The following is a 14125-nucleotide window of genomic DNA, read 5'->3' on the forward strand; positions in this document are numbered from 1 at the left end:
GACCCAGCAGTAAGGTAGGAGAATGCTGCCCAGAGAATCCTATTCAGAGAAGAAATTTGCAGGTGACTTGTACCCAATGCCTGAAAGAGAAGATGTTTGGAGATAACCTCTTTTTGTATATTTCTCATTTCCTGGGCAGGAAATTCAGCCTGGATTCCTGCTTTAAGAAATAAAAAGAACCTTCTTTAGCTTTCCTAATCACAGCACCTGAAATGAATGGACACTGATGACTAAGACATTAATTTCAAGATGCCTTCACCATCACCTTCCTCTAAAAAGTTGGAAGAAATCCTTCACAAACCGCAGATGTGAGGGAAAATCCAAAGAATTAATGTTTATTAAGAACCCTGCAATTGAAGCACCAGGAAAAGTCCATGTAATATGCAATAATGCTATAATTAGTGGGTGATTTCCTTTCCATTATTTAATGGGCCTATATCTCAGCTGATGAGGACAGAAGAAAAAAAAAAAAAAAAGAGACAATAAAGCAATTTGGAAAACAGTTGTGTGCTTATTTGTATATGCTCCTTATTTACAGAATAAGGTTTTCCAGCTAGTGTACACTACAAGGAGTTATGAGGATTTGGTAGAACATTACTTCATAATGTAGCTGAAATTGCCCCGTGATAGTTTATAAAAAAGCTGTGTTTGGATGAGATTTAGATGCTTTTACTTTGTATTGCTGGTTTTAATAGGATTTTGACTTGAAAGACGGAGTGAAGAAGACTGACTCTCAATAGCCTCATCTCTGCACATACTAAGCAGTTACAGGACAAAGCCAGAATTTTTATTTTTTTTTTATCATCTTTTCTCAAGAAATCCCATGAGTCAGTTGGGAGAGAAATATGCCTCTGAACAGAGAAAAACTTGAAGACTATTAATAGAGTCTTCTCTTACAAGAGACACCAAAGTAATCTTCCAGAATGCCACAGAAGAAAGAGAGAAAAACTGGAAAACTCTAGGGAAATGGTTTCTGCTCAGGCCACCATCAAAAGCTGCTAAAAACCCCTAGACATATGCCTATGTGTCTAGTACTTTAAAATTCCATTTTTTCCCTCTCCTCCTTTGCTCTTCAGTAACAGCACAACTTTATGAAGGATTGTCTGCCATGAACTGAAGACTCCTGAAAAGATCACATGCAAATCAGATGGAAATGCATCCAGGTCTATAGTCCAGATCTTTATAAACAGCAAGATATTTGTGATTCTGTCTCAGACTCTGTGCTGAGAGGTGCACTAAAGGAGGTAAAGAAAGGTAAGAGGCACATTCAGTTTTCTACAACACATCTGTTTCCTCCAACATCTTCTGGAATGTGCAGATGCAAATATATATCACCACCTCACTTGACTACTCTGCATCTAATGCAAATACTGCAGACAACACAAAAATATACAAAAGAGATGAACACTATGCAGAATCAAATCATACACAACTGAAAAGAGCATGCAGGGCTACTGAAGATATCAGTTGTCAAGTTATCTTATTTCAGAATCAGACTAAAAAGCCCAAATCCCCATAGTATACATACCTCTTCTTTGTGGCAATGTCTGCCCCAAGAGATCTGCCATACAGCTCTTCCCACAGCTTTTCTTCCTGTAGAACACTTGCTTCTTCAATGTTTATGATTTCTGCAAGCTTTACTAATATAGTACCTCAACTGTCTTTGCTCTGCCTCCTGCCTGAGAGGCAGCATGTGCTATATGGCCAGCTGAACCAAGTACTGCTTAATTTCAACTACCTGGCAAGCAAAGCAAGAACCCCTGTGAAACACCTGCAGCCTTGAGATCTACTTCTGCTAGATTGTCATAATATAGCACTACAACACAGATATATATACATATATTATATATAATTTGAATAATATAAATACATTATTCCTTTTAGCTCAATATTTAAATAACTTGATATTTTAATTCTGACTGCATCAAACTTGCATTTTTAATTTTCTTCCATATCAGTACATCTTTTCTTTCATGTAACATTAAAAAGAACAAAAATAAAAAAGCAATGCAAGTTTTATTTTCTTTACTGGTTCAGCTTTAAAAACTAAAAATACAATATTTATATTAAAAAAATCCCATCAAGTACCTGTCAGTAATTGTAACCACACTTATTTACAGAGCTTGCTACTGCCTGATCTCAGTCCAGAGCCAAGCCTGACAAAAAGCTGTGACCACAGCATCATGGAGTAGTCCAGGCAGGAAAAGATCTTGGGAAATTATCTAGTCTCCAACCTTCTCTTGGACCTTATTTCACTAGGTTTTAACAGGGCTTTAGATCAAGTAAGCTATGGTGCTGCCAAGATGAGCCTTAAAAATGAGGGAGATTCAACCATGCTTTTCAGAAACTTACTCCAAAATTTCCTTTTCCCTACACTGAGATGAAATTTCTGCTCTCACTATTCACCCTTTTGAGCAGAAAACAGCTTCTCTTTCACAGCTTCTCTATCTTCTATCTACTGGATGACTGATGAAACCTCTCCAAGCTGTCTCTCCACTGAGGTGCTAGAACATGTACACAGGAAGGCAGCGAAGCTGGTTGGGAGCACAAGAATTATGAGCATTGCCTGAGGGAGCCGGGCATGTTTTGCCTGGAGAAAAGTAGGCTCAGGAAGGCCATCTTGCTCTCTACAACAATGTGGGGTTTGGGCATTTCTCACAAATAACAAGAGAAAATTGTCTCAAGATGCACAAAGGGAGGTTTAGATCAGGTATTAGAAAAAATTCTTCTCTGGAAAGGCTGTCAAGCACTGGAACAGGCTGCCTGGGGTAGTGGTAGAATCACCATCCCTGGAGAGATTTGCAAGATGTGTGGATGTGGCACTTAGGAATATCATTTCTGGTGGGACTTGACAGAGCTGGGTTAACAGCTGGACTTGAGGATGTCTTTTCCAACCTAAACAATTTTCTTGAACTTTTCTCCAAATGTTGAGTTCTCTAACGTGCTAATCATCCTTCTAACATGCAAATCATCCTGGTGGCTATCTGCTTGACCTTCTCAAATTTTTCATCAATATCTCTCTTGAAATCAGGGGACAAACCAGACACAGCACCCTAGCACATCTCCTACCAATACCAGAGAATTTATTTGACTTCATTGACACAAGGCCACATTGTTCAGTTTGCCATCCAGCAGCACCCCCAGCTTCTTTTACACACAACATCTCTGCCAGTCATACCACAGCCTGCTTGCTGTTTGGGAATTATCATTGTCACAGCACAATTTCACACTCTTAACTCTGTTAAACCTTATGCAATTCCTCCCAGCCTAGTCTTCCTACATGATAGATTACAGATGTCCACAAATGCAGATGATAATTATGACAATTATCCGGCCATTTCATTTGCACCTTTGATTTGAAAGCCTGAAGGAAAAAACGTGGACCAAGTGCTCTCTTTTTATTTTCAATCCCTTTGCCATACATACTTATACTTTTACTTTCCATGCTATAAAGCAATATCCTTGAAGAAATTAAATTCTACTTTTTGATGAACTACTTCAATGAGGCTATACAGATGCATCTACAGGACTGGTTTAGCCTTAAGCCTAAACACTCTGTCCTAGCAGTAACCACTAAAAGACATGGGCTAAAACAACTTGAGTCATTCTAAACCAACATTGCAAAATTCTTTGTCCATTTCGTTGAAAGCACTGTATTTCCTACCAGTTTGAAGGAATCCCTACTAAGGAGAAAAACTGTCATTAATTTTTATAAGTGCAGAATGTGATTGAGCAGGGATCAGCCCATGTACTGCCTAACACAAAGGTACAGATAAAAGCAAGAGGAGAAAGACACAGGGAGATGCAATCTAGTTTGGAAAAAAAAAAATCATTATAAATTCCCCATTTTTTCTTGGAAGGTTCACAGTTTTAGGCCAGACAGTCCCTCAAAATCAACTACGTCCTCTTAAACAGAGGCCTTCTATTTTCCTCAGCTACCAATCTCTAAGACCAGTAATTTAGGTTTAACTACAGCAGTTCTCACAGAAGGGCATCCATGGCAAAATTCAAGTTATTAAGAGCTAAACAGTCCGTCAATAGCTGTGATTTCCGAAAGGCTAGTCACTGTCCTTTGTATTTATTTCTGGCTTCAGGCTTCAGTCACTAATTATTGCTACATCTTTTTATGTTAAGTTTTCTATGTTTCACTTACGTGATTAGACACCACAGCCAAGTCCTATCTCTTTCTTCGGGTAAACTAAACAAGCTTAATAGTCTCTTTCTAAGAAATTTTGATTCTAACCCAAAGTAAGTTTTTTCCAGTTTCTCTGTTCCATTCAATTCTTAAAATCCCCATTAATTGCTGTTAAACACAACTTAGAAATTAGAATAGCATGGTAGCTGAAAAATGTAATAACTAGAACAGTGTTTATCAATAAACAAACTGTAACTACAGGAAAAGAGTACAGAATGCATTGAAATTATTTTACCTCTATGTCATCTTTTGATCAGACAGATAATGTCTCACCCTAAGAAGTCGTGAACAATACACATTTTTACTGAGGACTAATGTTAAAATTCTTTACGTCAGTCTCTACAGCAGCTGATCATATTGATTCCCAAGAAAAAAATTAATACAAGAAAAGGAGAGATACATTAAACAGTGTGCTGAAGGGGAAAAATACAAAGCAGCATCAGCCCCACTGAGCACAACGGACTCCTGAAAAACATGTTATAGGCAATATAAACATTTTCTCAAATAACTGACAATTTTCAAAATATGTGCTAAAGTAGCACTACCTATAAAGTATCCTTGTGTAAACAAGATTTTTTTTTTCTGTAATTAAATTAATGCCGTACTGAGCACTACACGGTCACATTAGCAGTATACGCACAGGACAAAATGAATCTTCAAAAGAAAGTACTATATCAGCTACAGAACAGCAAGCAAAAATATGCCGCAAACATGCACACAATAATGTAGCAAACCCTCTAATATTTTACATTTTTAACCTACCTCAAAATGAAAGTGGAAGAAACATTTCAGTTGCAACAGCTTAAAAATGCGACATAGGGCAAAGAAACAAAAATGGTCTGTCCTAAATTCCTTGTGCTAGAGAAGAAGGAAAAAAAGGAAAAAAATCTTAAATAAACCAAAACTTTCAGACTCACCATGTTTTGTTCCTAAATGCTACTGTATAAAGGCAGGTGGAAAACAGATGGAAAATAATTTGACAAAGGCCCTACACCAAACAGCAACAAAACCCACAAAAATCTTGTGAATAAAAGATCAGCAATGCTAGACAAAATACATCTCCCTTGATGTACATAAAGTTTAGCAGACTTCATAGAAATTTGGAAAGTGGACCAAAAAATCTGACGAAGATTAAAAAAAATGGGGAAAGGAAGAAGAGAGAGAACATGGTCCTCAGAGACAATCAAAACTAACAGAATCCCAAAATGTAAGCAGAATAGGTAACTCTTTGAACTTAAGACTCAAGTGCTTTAAAACCAAGCCCAGAACAGTATAGTAATACTAATTTTATATTTCTGGTAAAGTATGTCTTAACTAGCCAGGTGTTTAATTACCCCAAGGATAAGGTACAAACTAAATGGAAAGCAATTACCTACTTATGTTGATATGTAAAAATTACTCTGCTTCAAAATATTCATCACTCTTGCATTAATCAGCTGGAGCAAATTTCTTCCCTCCAACAAATACACCTTTTCTCTTACTGTCTCTGAAACTTCACAAAACATAATACTATTTCAAGCTAATAGAGCTTAGGAAGGGAAAAATCCAAAATTTAGAAAGAATAGGAAATATCTTCTAGACTATATATAATGTTTCCCAATCGTTTAAAATGAGACCTGAAGAAACAAAGCAGTGAAGATCCTTTCAAAGACATCCTGCTTTAGGAAAAGCATTGCCTGTAGGTGGAGGGACATGATCCTTTTCCTCTACTCTGCACTTCTAAACATATCTGGAATACTGTGATGGTTTCAGATGTTCCAGGTGCAATACAGACACAGACATACTGAAGTGACACCAGCAAAGGGCAGCAAAAATGGTTAAGGGCTTGGAGCATCTGGTATCTGAGCACAGGCTGAGAAAAACAGGACTACTCAGCAGGGAGAAAAGTCAGGGTGGAGTAGGAGGAGTATAATCAGTATTTATTAAACACCAGAGGAGACAGAAGACCACTGAGCTAGTCTTCCTATTGTTGTTCAGTGAGAAGGTAATATACAACTGGACATTTAAACATTAAGAAAAACTTCCTTAACCTAATGGGGCTCAAACACTGGAGCAGGCACCCAGACAGGTGTCAGAGACTGAAATACTGTAGTTTATGGCTTAAACATTTTACGAAGGCTTTTTGTCCATTAAAACTGTGTAGTGAAGCTGCATCAACAAAGCTGCACCAACAAAGCTGCATCCTGTCTGGGCTCCCTAGGCTGAGGCTCTAGACTGTAAGGTAATTTAAGATAAAAATGATACTATTTTTAGGTCTGGGCTGGGGGAGAAGAATACTTCCACAGGAGGATGAAGCCCAGCAGCTGTCTTGTCTACTGAGGTCTACTGAGGTTTGTACAGGCACCCCCCACCCACCAAAGAAGGGAGGAAGAGGTTTTGGGTGAATGGTGAAAAAACCTCTGGTCAGAGGCAACACCCATCTTCTTACTCAAATTGGTTCAGTCACAAAAGCCACATCTGTGGGACATTCATGTCAGGGGCTGCTCAGGGGATGTCATGGTCCATTAAATGCTCCCTTAATGGTTCCCCAGACCCTACACCAGAGCACTGCATGTGATGCAAAATCATACAACTGATACACAGTCCTGCAAGGGACAGGGTCAAACTTGTCCCCTCAGGGTAGGTACCTGGGCACTCCCACCTGACCCAAATATTTATTAATCCATTGGATTCTATTCCTTGTCAGAGGGGGACCCTCACAACCTAGAAGACCAGAGGATAAATGAGACATCAAGACCCATGGAGGGGTGATATGTTTCTGCATAACCTCTTCCTGTCCTCCCACCCCTCACCCCTTTTTCTTTCTTTCTCTTTACTTCTTTACTATTAAATAAAACATCAATTTTTGTTATCAACATTTAACCTATTTTGGTTCTAATCTTGTTTTGGGGAATATTCAAACCTTTGGAATTCTATCCATAATCCACAGAGAGCTCACTTTGCTCCTCTGTGATTAGAGTGGATCATAAAAACAGGTTATAGAATCTCTGTCCTTAGAGAGATTCAAAACTTATTATACTCTGCCACAAGTAATCTGCTCTAGCTAATGCTTCTCTGAGTACCGGGATTGGACTATACAATTTCCAGAGGTCCCTGCCAATGTCAACAACTCTACCATTCTGTGAAGATAAGAAAAAGCAGAAGTGCACACCAAACATACAGATAGAGTGTATGTGTGTATGTGTGTGTTTGTGTGTGTGTGTGTACATCCATTTACAAGTTAGTTACCTCCCACAACAGCAATGACCACACAAGGGAAATGAGAATCATTACGAGCAGTGTCTGGTTGAACAAGAATTAAGAGCTCATGGTCTTAGGGGTCTGTTTTGTGTTCTCAGGAATTCCTTTCTGATTCTGAGTCAATCTGCATGAAAAAGCCAAAATTTGTGCCTTCCTTACCCAAAGGCACAGTACCAAAACAATGCTTAATCTACATATACCAGGGAATACCAACATTAGGACCACCTGCACAAAAAAGGTTCAGCACTTGTGCACCAAAAGTCCAGTCTCATACAAAAAACAACAGGGAAACACAGAGGAAAGAAGTGATCTCTATTCTCAACCACTTCTCTAAGGTAGTGTCATCTATGTTTCTGTCCAATACAGTCTTGGGAAGCTCCTTTGGGCACCATCCTGCCCCTCTGTGAACCTCCATGGCTTGCAGGGGTAGAGCCTTGACCAGCAGCAGGTTCATCTTGGAGTTGGCTGGCACTGGGTCTGCTGGACATGTAGGAAGCTTTTGCAGCTTCTCACAAGACCTTCTCACACCTGCAGACCTCTGCAACTAAAACCCTGCTGCACAAACCCAATACAGAAGGCATACTCATATGGTTTTTTTCCACTGCACTTCTGCCTTTGTCAATGCACTGAATGAAGATACTCACTTCATAAGGAGCCACTCAGTATTTTGTCTAACCTTCTTGAGTTTTAAGTACAACCCTCATGTTTCTCCCAGCCCCAGTTCCTCCTTTTCCACACTTAGGTGCCTTTCAATCATCCTCTCCTACTTCTCTCACAAGCTCACTGCCTTATTTGGCCTCACATTCTATCCTGAGAGCTTCTAGCGCCATTCTGTTCTCTTTCCAAGTTCTCATTTGTCTTTTCATATCAAGAACTTTCACAGAGACACTGCCAACTCAACTTGTTCCCAAGCTCCCTTTGTCCACACTAATCCAGTCCACTGGTTTCATTCATCCTGCCGTTACAGAATGGGTACAGAAATGACATCACCAATTAAGAGCTTTCCTCAGACCACACTCCCTGTTGTCCACTGACAGCACCCATGCTCACCACAGCCCTGTGGCAGAACAAGCACAGTCAGTTGTTCTGTGGCGCTGGCAGGCATGCCCAAACAAGGACAGCACAGCATGTCTTCTACAGGTAGAATCACTGGAGATTCTTACACACCAATACTGAGGTTGATACCTGGCGCAAAAGTAGACTGTACCAACAACCTTCCTAATCCGAAACACAGCACCATGTATATAGTAAGGTATACCCTGCATAGATCTATACATACCTTTGGCGGTCAACTGAAAAGTGTTACCAGAATGTGCTGCATAGGCACTTGTCAAGTTTTGAAGATGTGCAACAACAGTGATTCCACAACAAGGCCCACTCCCATGTTTAACTCCCCTCACAGTACATTTTTTGGGGGGAGGTATATCTATCACCGTTTTCCATAAAGTAAAACATTAAAAGTTATTTATCTGCTGTCCTATACTGCGAAAGATAAATGCAATTTAGAACAACCAACCAAAGAAAAAATACTATACTATCTACACCATGCTCCTTTTTTTGAAAGCTAAATAGTTAAATATTCTCACAGAAATAAAGCCTTCTTATATCGCTGTTAGTAGCAATCTCTAAAGACCATGATTCTCTGGAATTTTTAAAACAATGTTCTTAAAAAGAATGCCTCTGGACATCACCAGGAAGGCAAAATCAGAGCTTCTCAAAATGAACACACCACTAGCTTTGAAAAGTTCAGTGTCTGAAATAAACCAGGTAACAGTTTTATTTTTCATCTCAAGAAAATGCAGGTAGGGGTTGACATAGTTACAGATTTGGACATTCCATCTCTGTATATTTCTATTCCTTCATTCCTGCTTCAACCAACTACCTCAAATAGGCAAAAATTCAAGCTTCTGCGTTTTTTGGTGTAGTCCTCTCACAATTATTCCTTAGGGAGTTACCCTAATTTTTATGACTACTTAAATACTCACCAGAAAGGAAGACAAGGATAATAGGACTAACAGAACAAAGAATGGAAAGACAAAAATTTTTTTTAATTCTTTAATTGCCAAGAGAATTATTTTGAAAGATAATGAACAAGAACTTAGAGCTCTCCTGCAGGAATGTACATGCAACCTATTTGATGTTAGTGAAGTTGATAGGATGATTCACATAAATGTAATGCTACAATTCGAGAGATATAACCTATTTAGAAAGAGCAACAACAGAGAACAAATGGTACTGTGTGCCAAAAATGTCACTGTCTGTTTCTGAGTCACTGACAATAAAAAAATCATGTCTTAATAAAGAAAGTACAAGTCAGGATACTAGCTGGAGTTTGCTACAGATATGAAAGCTCACACAGCAAGGTGGTTAAGCACATATTGCTTCTTGATGGAAATAAAAGTTTCATTATCACAGTGGACATAACACAGAGTGAAATAACCTGGAGTCTTCGTGCTGCTATTATCAGAACACGCTCAAAGTTTCTAAAAATTGAGGACAATTTCTTATACTGAGAAATGTTAAATCCAAGCCAAGGGAATGCTATGTTCAACTTCATCCAGGCAGATAACAAGTACCCCACTGTTTCACAGAGAGCAAATACAGAACAAAGACCCTTCCTGCCCCCAGGTCTTAGAATCAAAAGATATATTCACAAACACATCTTTGCAAAATGACTTTAGCAGTCCCACCCCCTACCCATGCTATCCCCTCAGCTGACAGAACTGTTTGTAGCAATGTGCAGAGAACCAGTTCAGGGAATCATATCTGAGTTAAACCAAAACAGGGGCTTGAGCTGAGTTAAAACTACCATCCTTTCTTGCTTCCCTCTCCTCTTTTTTTTTTTTTTTTTAAGAGTACACTTTTAATTTATCAATTTTCACCCAGTGCTACTGAGGTGACATAACTGGGATACAGCGGCTGCCTAAAAACTTTTTAGCCTGATTTGCCAACATGGCCAAGAGAGAAATATAGAGAGCGCAAAAGAAGGACTCAAGCAGTGATCACTGTGGTAGGAAGTTTATGCCTCCAAAATTCAAACTCTGCTATTCCAAAATGCAAACATTTAAAATAAAGTACAAGGAAACCTCCACCAATTTTTGACTTACTGATTAGCACGTATCAAGAGCAAGTTTGCATTTATAGTAGTTTTGATTTTGATGGCTATGCTTGTTCTGAGATCTTCCTCTTAGCCCTGCAGACAGGCTATGTTAACACACTCCACAGCATGGGAGATAACAACATACAGATACAGAATTCTCTTTTCATTCAGATTTTATTTCACAAGACTGAATCGTATGCTTCAGTGGGGAGATACTGTTTCAATACAATGATAATTATTCAAGACATACAGACTGTGTGCCTGAGCACACTTATTCTTCTCTCATTTCACCAAGTTTTAATAATGATTTTATATAAGGGCTCTTTCACGGCCAAGGCTTCTTGTAAACCTATTTCTTCTTTGAAATACTTTCAAGTTTTCCTTTTGACTGTGGTGCCTGTATTTATTCAAATCTAGCCCACTTAACATTTTCCCCCTTGAGGTGGGTTTGTAACACACGTTCTGAAGAGGAATGGGATGCCCATTTTTTAGGAAAAAAAGCAAGATGTTTTCAAGATTTGGTATACATTGTGCATAAAAAAAGAATGAAGGATGCAAAGCTAGTTTACCATCTTCTTAAGTTAAACAAGGAGACTTAGATTTGCATGTATTGTGTGCCAAAAAATGACAGCCACCCAAATGCGCATTTCAAGGCTTTATATAGCCTGGCCTGCAGAATTTCAAAAGACACTATAAGCACTACATTATTTGTAACGTTTGGTCTTCAACACAGCATTGAAGACAAGCTGGAGAGTACCTGGCACTCTAACAACATGATCAATCAGAATTAATTTGTCCATATTCTCAAACAAGCCATTATCACTCCAAAAACTAAAACAGAAGTATAAAACAGCTCCAAAGTACAATAATCCACCTCTCTTCATACACCTAAAACAGAACAATGAGGAGGTTCACTATGCCCATTCCTAAGAGAAAATATACCTCAGTCAAGGGATGACAAGAAACCAGAGAGCCCACTTTTTGCCATGTCCCACCAGCAGCTTTCACTATAGACCAGATACAGTGAAGAAAGCTCTATGGGTCAGCAGAATATGTATATTGCTGCTGAAATGTCCAGAGAATTCAAATTAAGTACCTTAAAAGATATACCGCAAATGGAAAATGGCAACTTTATGGAGCTTGTAATTCAGACAAAGCCACGCTAGCTATCTTGGGAAATAGTTCACAATTTCCAAAGCTATCTTCCTATTAAATTTCATACTTTTTACCTACATCTTGGAGTTGCTTAGGGATACTTAAGAGTAATCAAGAATATTTTCAATACAATCAAAACATTTTCATCACATCCATCTTGAAAGAATATTAGCCTAAACTTTGACCTAAAATTTATAGTAAAATTCCTTACTACCAACGATAATTACCAACACTAAAAAAAGCAGAAACTGGGAAAATACAGTGTGATGGGCCTGACTTTAAATGCACAAGCCTCAAAAAACATAAGCACTAATATTACTGGTGCTTCAGGTATGGACCCACTTCCACTCAACACTGAAACTGGCTAAATTTGCAGTACAATTGACAACATAGTACAGCTAATTCTTATTTGAATCATGATCTCTTTTTCTAGACATGCAACATAGAAAATTCTTTCATCTGCCTCCCTGAGTGTCCTGGTTTTGGCTGGGTTAGTGTAGCCGCCTTTTGGATTTGGGATGAGAATAAGGTCGGTGGACGGTTCAGCTGTTGTTAAGTAGTGCTTACCCCAAGTCCAGAGTTTTCTGCGTCTCATGCTCTGCTAGTGAGTAGCTGCACAAAAAGCTAAGAGGCAGCACAGCACGGACAGGTGATATGAACTTGCCAAAGTGACATTCCACACCACAGAACATCATGTCCAGCATATAAACTGGGAAAGCTACCCTGAAGGGGGGATGGTGGCTCATCAGGGATGGGCTAGGTATTAGTCCGCAGGTGGTAAGCAACTGTACTGCACATTACTTGTCAGTCTCGAGTTTTCCCTTTCTCTCTCCTCTTCATTACAGTAGTATTTAATTTTCTTTCAGTTATTATACTGCTTTTATCTCAATGCACAAGTTTTACCTTTTTTTCTTAATTCACTCCCCATTCCACTGGGGCGGAGGGAAAAGGGAAGGAAGTGACTAACAGGCTGTATGGTACTTAGTCAACTGGGGTTAAACCACAACGCAGAATAAACTGCTTGCTGACAGAAGGGTTTCTTAAATTAACCACCATACCAAATATATTGATTCAGTGCTTTTGCTAAGACAATACTTATTTCACCAATGTATTTAAAATCAATACCTATAACAGCCAAATGTCTATATAGCAAGCTTTGCACAGATTGGTCTCCTGAATTTCTGCTGGCCAACAGAAGCTGGAAGAATACAGAAACCACAATAGCAGAAACACCTAAAATTAGCCCGATAAAGTCTTACGTGGTTTATCTTTCCTCTTTGGATATGCACTCAACAGAATACAAACTGCAGTACCAGAAATGTTCCATGCAGATGGAAGTCAATACTCTTCAGGAGAGTGTAACAGGATTAAGAGCAGTGAAGACTTGACTAGACCACAGAGCAGGCAACCAGCCCCACCAGCAGTATCACTACTAATTAACTCACTAGAAAGATTGCTCAGAAAAGTGGTTGAGAAGCTTTCACCACAGTCAAAGTACAAGGTGACTCAGGATGCAGCTCCATGATCTGCTGTAGTCTGTATGATATGCTTTCAGCCCTTCTCCTACTTCTAGATTCTCCACTCCAGTCCTACATCATTTCTTACAGACTCATAAAAGCATCTGGGTTTTGAGATACTTTGTAGTTTATCTAGTTCAATGACCTGCCATGGGCAGCATCACCTTTCACAGGACTAGTTTTCCCAAAACATTTGTCTGGTCTTCCACATCATGGGATGGGGCACCCACAGCCTCTCTGGACAACCTGCTCTCATGTCTCAGCATCCTTGCTGTAAAAAATTTCTTCCTAGTAGCTAACCTAAACTTGCCTTCTTTCAGTTTAAAGCCACTGCCCTGTGTCCTATCACAACTACTTGTACAGGCATTCATGTCAGTGACCAAGCTAAAGCAATGAGAAGCATTTCCTACCTCTAGTTTTGTATCAGCTGGATCTGGTTCTTTACCTGGCTCACTGTGCAGCCAGCTGATCTTCTGCTTGGCTTGGAGAGATGAGGCAGGAAGCAGAGAGGAGTGCTCCCCATTCCAGCAACAGGGATCTAATGTGAACAGGCTATGAAACTGCGCCCTGGGCACTTTTTTTAACAGAATGGGTCTGTAGCTGGAGGTAAATAACTTTTGGTCCACTCTGATTCATAGAAACACTCAGGTATAGAACAAAAATCATTACCAAAACCAGTGTACTAATAGGTAACTGATAATGAGCTAAGCAGAAAGGTAAGGATGATATAAAAGCACATCTCTTCACTTTCCAATAAAACTCAGTCGCATTACAAGAACAGTGTAAGGAATGCTGTGAGTACTTAAATATTAAGCTCTCACACAGCAAATAAAATGCTGGAAAATAACCATGAAAAATAACAAATTTAAGCCTATTAAATTGTACTCTGGGAATTCCACTCAGTACAAATCTGTGAAA

At 39.1% G+C, this 14125-nt stretch overlaps 1 protein-coding gene across 5 annotated transcripts in view; it reads right to left on the minus strand.

Moving 5' to 3' along the window:
- ARB2A (ARB2 cotranscriptional regulator A) overlaps positions 1-14125 on the minus strand; it is a 263468-nt gene that overhangs the window by 246532 nt on the left and 2811 nt on the right. For 2 of the 5 annotated variants that reach the window (XM_077171061.1, XM_077171063.1), the window contains one exon: positions 4958-5053. The exons of the other annotated variants lie outside the window; for them this stretch is intronic. The gene's annotated coding sequence lies outside the window, so the exon portion shown is untranslated. The remainder of the gene's footprint in view (positions 1-4957; positions 5054-14125) is intronic. 5 annotated transcript variants of the gene reach the window in all.

Source organism: Agelaius phoeniceus, chromosome Z (genome assembly GCF_051311805.1).
Source record: "Agelaius phoeniceus isolate bAgePho1 chromosome Z, bAgePho1.hap1, whole genome shotgun sequence".
Classification (NCBI taxonomy): domain Eukaryota; kingdom Metazoa; phylum Chordata; class Aves; order Passeriformes; family Icteridae; genus Agelaius; species Agelaius phoeniceus.